The 7,994-nt window shown below is 40.8% G+C and overlaps 1 pseudogene; it reads right to left on the bottom strand.

Moving 5' to 3' along the window:
* Nucleotides 1-3,685: 3,685 nt before the first annotated feature.
* On the bottom strand, nt 3,686-4,674 carry LOC134486729 (L-lactate dehydrogenase A chain-like; annotated as a pseudogene).
* Between the last annotated feature and the right edge of the window lie 3,320 nt (nt 4,675-7,994).

Below are 7,994 nucleotides of genomic sequence, written 5' to 3'. Positions count from 1 at the left end.
TGATCTTTCTTTCTAACACCTTTAGCAATGGAAATCTACAGTTTAGTGTGTGGTCAGCAAGCACTGTACCCACATGCCTGATGTCCCCAAACCCAAAAAAGAAGACTTTTTCTTTCCCTACTTATTTCAGACTTGTGAGAGGAAAAACAAGGAGGGAAAGAAAAATGGAAAAAATGACAGGGTAGATATGAAAGTGAGATATGAAAAGTGAAAGCCACAGAAGAATTTTTAGCTTATAAAAGGACGTCACTGGAAGGGAAGTAGCTGTTTTTAGAATATTCTGGCCAAAATAAGATCAGGGCCATAAGCAGAGTGCAGCAAATGGGGAGGGTCCTATTACCTCTGTCCAATGTCCTTACTTAAGCTACATTACAATTGTCCTACTTGCATAGCAATACCATGGATGGACTAATCCTAAACCAATTGTGTGGGTACATTTAACTTAATTGTTTTGCACAGCTTTTCTCTATAATTAGAGAACTGAGGGCAATGTTAGCCCTTTACCATAAAGTAAATTGTTACATAATTTAATTCAATAACATCTTTTAATTAAGCTGATTTTGGGCAAGACAGTCCTTAATCCTGTGTAACACAGTATGTTGCATTTTATTTTCTATTTTTCTAAGACTTAATCCTGTTTTTACATTTTGGATGAATAGCCTTAGTCCTAGTGATAAATGTCTCATTTCCTCATATATATTAAACTAATCTCATAGGGTCTCTGAAGTTAATTTTTTCATGTACTTGTCAGAAAAAGAAAATAGGATATAAAATGTCAGTAAACAAATTACCACATATGTCACTGCTTTCAGTTTGGGAAATATAGATAAATAAAACATAGCCTCATAAAAATTACTCTTATCTCTCTTCCACTTAGAGGATACCAGGAATCATTTATAATGCAAGGAAACAGATAGCTCTGCGTAGATAGACAGACCACTTAAATCAGTGATGCTACAAAGTGAAGCAGGAATGTTGCTGCCCTTGAAGGGCTGGCAGTATATGGTGGGGTTTGGAGTGGCAAAAGTAAAGGGTGAGCTAGAACCTAGTCAGACTAAGATATGCCCAGGCAAAATGTTCATAACGTAGACTGCTTGACAGTTTCTTGGTTCCAATTATGCTGTAGTGGAACATAAGAAACTCAGTCTTGTGTTCAGTAAATAATAGATCTCTAAAACTTACAGTCAGTTTACTTATTGTGTATTGTGGACTGAAAAAATCAAAATGATGTGTTGAAATAAATGCAAAGAAAACCATGATTTTGGCATCTACTTTTGTGGTGCTATGCCATTCGTATTAGTTTTACCTTTGCCCCATGAGAAAGTTATTAAAAAATGTCCCAAATGTAGAAAAATGTCCCAAGTGACTCTTAATTACTTAGCTCAGAGAGTATTTTTATCAAGGAAATAAGGTTGGATTACTTAGCATATCATTGTTATAAGTAACCAAGAATGTATGTCCAGGAAAGAAAAAGATAAATGGATAGGCAGATAGAAGGACAGACAGAAGAAAAAAGATAGAATTGATAGAACAGAAAGTTAGATGAAAGAGGGAGAACACAGACACACACACAGACACACACACAGACACACACCCACACACACACACAGAGAGAGAGAGAGAGAGAGAGAGAGAGAGAGAGAGAGAGAGAGAGAGAGAGAATTTTGGATTGGCTACACCAATAAAGTGGTGTAGAGGGTACTGAGAAAGATGACTAAAATTTGAAGAACAATTTGGAGATCTAGTGCAGTGGGTATTCCTTGGAATTTGAGAAAGAAACCAGAGTGGAGACTCTTAGTAATGGGGATATGAAGCCTGAACCAGCTCTTTTCTGTAACCAGGCAAAAACTCCTTGGACACCAACCCAGCCACAAAACCTGTGACCTATGATCTTTCTTGCCTGCAGCATGTGCTGGGATAATGGTGTTATATTTCTTGTGGGAATGACCAACCAATAACTGTTGCAAATTGAGGTTGACATCTGATACTGCCTGGATGGCCTGGAACAGGAGTCTTGGTAACCCCTAGAGACATAGGATAGAACCAAACATGACTGGCAAAAAATCAAAACAAACCAAACAAAAACAAAACCAATGAAATGACTCTTAATGATACTCTGCTACACTCATAGATTGATGCCTAATCCAATCTTCGTCAAATAGGCTTCATGCAACAACTAAAGGAAGCAGTTGCAAAGACTCTCAACCAAACTTTAGGCAGAGGTCAGAGAAAGTGCACTAGATGGGACAGAAGAGAGAAAGATTGTAGGGGCCAAAGATTGTAGGGGTCAAGAACACTACAAGAAGACAACCCACAGAATCAAGTAGGGGCTCACAGAGCCTGAAGAGACAATCACCAGCTGGCATGGTCTGCACTAGGTCCTCTGCATATCTGCTGTGTTTGGGTAGCTTGATATTCCTGTGGGAACTCCTAATAGTGGAGGAATGTCTCTGACTCTTTAGTCTGCTCTTGGCACCTTTTCCCTCTTACTTGTTTCCTCCTCCAGCCTTGATATGAGGGGTTGTGTCTAGTCAAATTGTAACTTGTTAAGCATGTGTTTGATTGATATCCATCCTTGGGAGACCTGCTCTTTTCTGAAGGGAAACAGGGGAGGAATGGATCTGGGGAAGAAGGGAGGCAGTGCTGGGAACCTGCAGGAGTGGAGGGAGGAGGAACTGCAGTCATACGTAATGTATGAGAGAAAAGAAAAAACGAGAAAGGAAAAGAAAAGAAAAGAAAAGAAAAGAACAAGTCACCAAAATGTCTTGGGAAGGACATGAAGTATATTGAGACAGGATTAAACCCTGGTAGGAAGGTGCGAATACATCAGTCCTAGCCACAGCCTCATACAATATGTAGTCTTGTCCATGGATAGGCTGGAACAGGAAAGTAGGCTCAAATTCTGAGGGTTACTATCACATGCTATGAAGTCCTTTGAATGACTCAGCAATCTGGACTATGCTGAACAAGGATGCAGAAGAAAGCAGATTTGCAATAGCTGCACTCCTGTGAGTCAGGGGCAAGACCAGGAGAGTAGGGGCTGGAGACCCAATGAAAAACAAGAGCCAAGCCTTTGGCTCAGGGCAGTAGCCCCAGCTCTATGCCTCACTTAGCTGTGTTTACTTATGCCTTGTCACCTGGAATACAGGCTGGCTTGGAGAGCTGTGAGCAACTCCAGTCCTTTTCTTTTTTTCTTTCTTTTTCACTGTTCAAGGTTTCTTTGCCAATGGTGTTTTCATGGGCATGACACTTGAGTGGTTGGTTCGATCTTCCTTCCATCTGAAGATCTTACATTTCACATACTATTGCAATGTTCATTACAGACACATACAATACATAAAATATCCTGTAGAACATTTATGCACAAGATTTGCAGAATGGACTTACACACTGGAGCCAGGTTATGACAAACTGGGAACTCGTTGGCCTACGCATGTTTGGTGAGGATGTACGGCACAGTAATGCAGCAGGCTCACAGGGTAATCAAAACCTGCAAACAGTTGGCAGTGTGTTTCCGAGACAGTGGGACTGTCATACTAACTAGGTTACTGCTACACAAGTACTACTTAGCAGCAGGGTAGAGCTGTGGGAACTGAAATTTTCCCCAGACCACCTCAACACAACTGTACTCCATAGAAACCTAGCTGCAACCTGGAGAGTGAAGGGCTAGGACACTGGGGAGACTTTAGAACTGCAGTTCCTTCTGGATTCCCCAGAGGGTATCTGCACTCTTCTTCAGGTGGGTCTCCTCCTCAGGAGTTAGTGTCACCTTCACAACATCTGAGATTCCATTTTGTCCCAGGATACACAGGACACTGAGGAAGATGTCATCAATGATTCCATAGAGACCCTCATCATGGTGGAAATGGGATGCACCCGCCTAAGGTTCTTGATTATTCTCTCGGCTAAGTCTGCCACAGAGAGGCCAATGGTCTAGGATGTGTAACCTTTCAGCTTGATCACCTCATATGCACTGTCAACCACTTGCCTGTGAACATCCTTCCACTACGCTGTATTTACGTCAGTTCCCAGTTCTGGGTGCAGAAACTTCAGGGAGACGCCGGCAATGTTCACAGCACTCCACAGGCACACTGAAGTCACCATGCTCTCCTAGAACCCACCCGGAACAGCTCAGTGGGTAAACCCCCCAGACTTTCTCTCATTAAGTAACGGAACTGAACTGAATCCAGACTGCAACCACCTCCAATAACTCGGCTTTTGGGAAAGCCACTGATTTTTCAAGCCACATAGGTCAAGATAACCACTGGATTTGAGACGATGAACAGCTTTCAGTGTGGACTCTACTTCACAATGCTGGCAATGATGAACTTGAAGATGTTCGCTCTTCGCTGAACCAAGTTGAGTCGGCTCTCTCTCTCTTGCTGACGGGTCTCCACTTGATAATGACCAGCTTATAGTTTGCACTCACACTATAATCTTCGCTGGAGACAATTTTTGGTGTCTTAAGAAAAAGGCTGCCATGCTGGAGATTCATCATCTCCCCCTTTAACTTGTCTTCCATGACATCAAGGCAAGCTCATCCGCAGAGTCCTTCATTAAGATACCGATGGCACAAGCCATGCCAACAGCACCAGCACCAACTGTAATCTTGTTCTGGGGGACCTGTTCTTCCTTAAGAAGATTCACAATCAGCTGATCCTAGAGGGTTACCATCTTGGATTTTGAATCTCTTGAGACAGCTAGTGCACAGTGGGGGACAACGGGTGAGCCTCCAGTCCTTTCCTTACTGTTGAATATGTTAAGTTGTACTGTAAATGTTACTCAATTGAAATAATTTTATTTGTAAACATGAAGTTTGTATGTGTATAACTTAAACATGTTAAATCCATAGTAGCAAACTCAGCATCTTAGAAATGAGTTACTTCAGGTTTAGGAGGATAGGAGTCAAAACACTGTTCATTTTAACAAGTCTTGCTCCCTTCTGTTTCCTTTGTTTCAGAGACCCTATTGAACACCTCATGTAATCTGGTCGTCAATCAGACACCTAAGTCCATTCTCAGCTTGAAGGTCTTCCCTGTCTTGATTAGGGAATAAAATATACCAATGACATAATCCTCATTTCATTGAAACTTACCTTGAGTAATAAGTATTCTGAGACAAACCTTTGCTAGTTTATTGAGTGCTTTAAATATTTGTCATTTGATAGACTGTACTTAAGCACTATTTACTGTGCTGTTTGTATAGCTTTTTATAATATCATTTAAATGTTTATAAAAGTGGCTAAACTTCTAATTTTGTTTATTTAGCAATACCTGAAAAAAAACAAGTGTTTTTTAAAAAATGCAGACTTATAAAAATGAACAGTATTAGTCATAATTTTATATTAAAATTTAGGTTATTATTAATTAGTATTACTTTTTAAAAAATTTTATTGGGTAGTTTATGTATTTGCATTTCCAATGTTACCCTCTTTCCCATTTCCCCCTCCCATTCCTCCTCCCCTTCCTTCTATGGGGATGCTCACCCTCCCACCCACCCACTCCCACATCACCTCCCTAGCATTCCCCTAGACTGGCCTTCACAAGACCAAGGACTTCTATTGATGTCAGACAATGCCATCCTCTGCTACATATGCAGCTAGAGCCATGGGTCCCTCCATGTGTACTCTTTGGTTGGTGGTTTAGTTCCTGAAAGCTCTTAGGGGGTCTAGTTGATTAATATTGTTGTTCTTCCTATGGGGTTGCAAACAACTTCATCTCCTTCAGTTTTCTCTCTAACTCCTCCACTGGAGTCCCAGTGCACAGTCCTATGTTTAGATGTAAGCATCCTCATCTGTATCAGTAAGGCTCTGAGAGAACCTATCAGGAGACATCCATATCAAGCTCCTGTCAACAATAACTTCTTGCCATCGGCAATAGTGACTATGTGTGGCTGCTGCACATGGTTTGGATACCCAGATGGGCCAGTCTCTGGATGGCCTTTCCTTCAGTCTCTGCTCCACTTTGTTCCTGCACTGCCCCTTCAAAGGTGAGTACTTTGTTCCCCCTAATAGGAAGAACTGAAGCATCCACATTTTGTTCTTCCTACTTCTTGACCTTCATATGGTCTGTTATTGTACCTTGGATAATCCAAGCTTTACTGCTAATATTCACTTATCACCGAGTGCATACTATGTGTGTTCTTTTGGGACTAGGTTACCTCACTCAGGATGATATTTTCTAATTCCATCCATTTCCCTAAGTGCCCCTGCCAGCAGGGACCCAGTTATTCAAGATTCTGAAGGGGTGCTACCCTTAGGACTATGGGGGGCGAGAGAAGAAAGAGACCAAGCAAGATTCTATTGTCAAGGTCTCGTTTATTGGGATGAACGTTACAGCTTTTAAGGCTTTCAGGTAGGGGGAGTGACCTTTGTGAAACACGAAGGAGGGGGAGATGAGGATATAGGCAGTGATAGCTGGAGGGAAAGAGGTCAGGCGGTAGACGATGAGGTCAGGCAGTGGAGACACCGGGTGTTGACTCAGGAGATAACTGATTTTTGCTTAGGCTGAAGCATCCCGTGAATGTTATCTTCCTGTGCCATAAATTCATGGGAGATGCTTTTGTCCACAATCTCGAGGCTATATGGCAGTCATCTTAGAGGAGTATGTATGGCTAAGAGTCATGTAGTCACTTTGAGCTATACAGTCACAAAACAGGCAGGCCCAAATCCAATACGGCTTCCTACACCTAAGAATCATGAAGTCATTGTAATAGCTGAGTAGTACGTCATTGTGTAAATGTACCACATTTTCTGCGTCCGTTTTTTTTTTTTTTTTTTTTTTTTTTGTTTAAAGGACATATAGGTTCTTAACAGCTCTGGGAATTATAAATAAGGCTGCTATGAACAGAGTGGAGCATGTGTCCTTCTTGTATGTTGGAGCATCTTTTGGGTATATGCACAGGAGTGGTATATCTGGGTCCTCAGGTAGCACTATGCCAAATATCCTCAGAAACTACCTGTCTGATTTCCAGAGTGGTTGTAGCACCTTACAATCCCACCAACAATGGATGAGTGTTCCTCTTTCTCCATATCCTCACCAGCACGTACTGTCATCTGAGTTTTTGATATTAGCCATTCTGACTGGTGTAAGGTAGAATCTCAGAGTTGTTTTGATTTGCATTTCCGTGATGATTAAGGATGTTGAAGATTTCTTCAGGTGCTTCTCAGTCATTTAATATTCCTCAGCTGAAAATTCTTTTTTAGCTCTGTACCCCAATTTTAGTAGGGTTATTTGGTTCTCTGGAACCTAACTTCTTGAGTTCCTTGTATATATTAGATATTAGCCCCTCTATTGGATGTAGGATTGGAAAAGAAATTTTCTCAATATGTTGATAGCCATTTTGACCTTATCTGTGTCCTTTGCATTATAGAAGCTTTGCAATTTTATGAGATTCTATATATTGATTCTTAATATTAGACCATGTTATTATTGTTCTGTTCAAAAAAATTTCCCCAGTGCCCATGTTTTCAAGGATTTTCCTCACTTTCTCTTCTTTTAGTTTCAGTGTATCTGGTTTTATGTGATAGTCTTTGATTCACTTGAACTTGAACTTTGTACAAGTACCCCCATAAGAATGGATCAATTTGCATTCTTCTATATGCTGACCTCCAGTTGAACCAGCAACATTTACTGAAAATACTGTCTTGTTTCCATTGAATTGTTTTGGCTCCTTTGTCAAAGATCAAGTGAACATAGCTATGTGGGTTCATTTCTGGGTCTTCAGTTCTATTCAATTGATCTGGCTGCTGTCTCTGTACCAATACCATGCAGTTTTTTTAATCCCAATTTCCCTGTAATAGAGCTTGAGGTCACGGATGGTGATACACCCAGAAGTTGTTTTATTGTTGAGACTAGTTTTTGCTATCCTTGAGTTTTTTGTTATTCCAAATGAATTTGCAAATTGCTCTTTTTAATTCTACGAAGAACTGAGTTGGAATTTTAATGGTGATTGCATGGAATCTGTAGATTGCTTTTTGCAAGATGATAAGTTTT

This window comes from Rattus norvegicus, chromosome 4 (assembly GCF_021556685.1).
Source record: "Rattus norvegicus strain SHRSP/BbbUtx chromosome 4, alternate assembly SHRSP_T2T, whole genome shotgun sequence".
Lineage (NCBI taxonomy): Eukaryota > Metazoa > Chordata > Mammalia > Rodentia > Muridae > Rattus > Rattus norvegicus.
The sequence above is the reverse complement of the archived record's forward strand: the minus strand, read 5'-3'. Positions and strand labels throughout refer to the sequence as shown.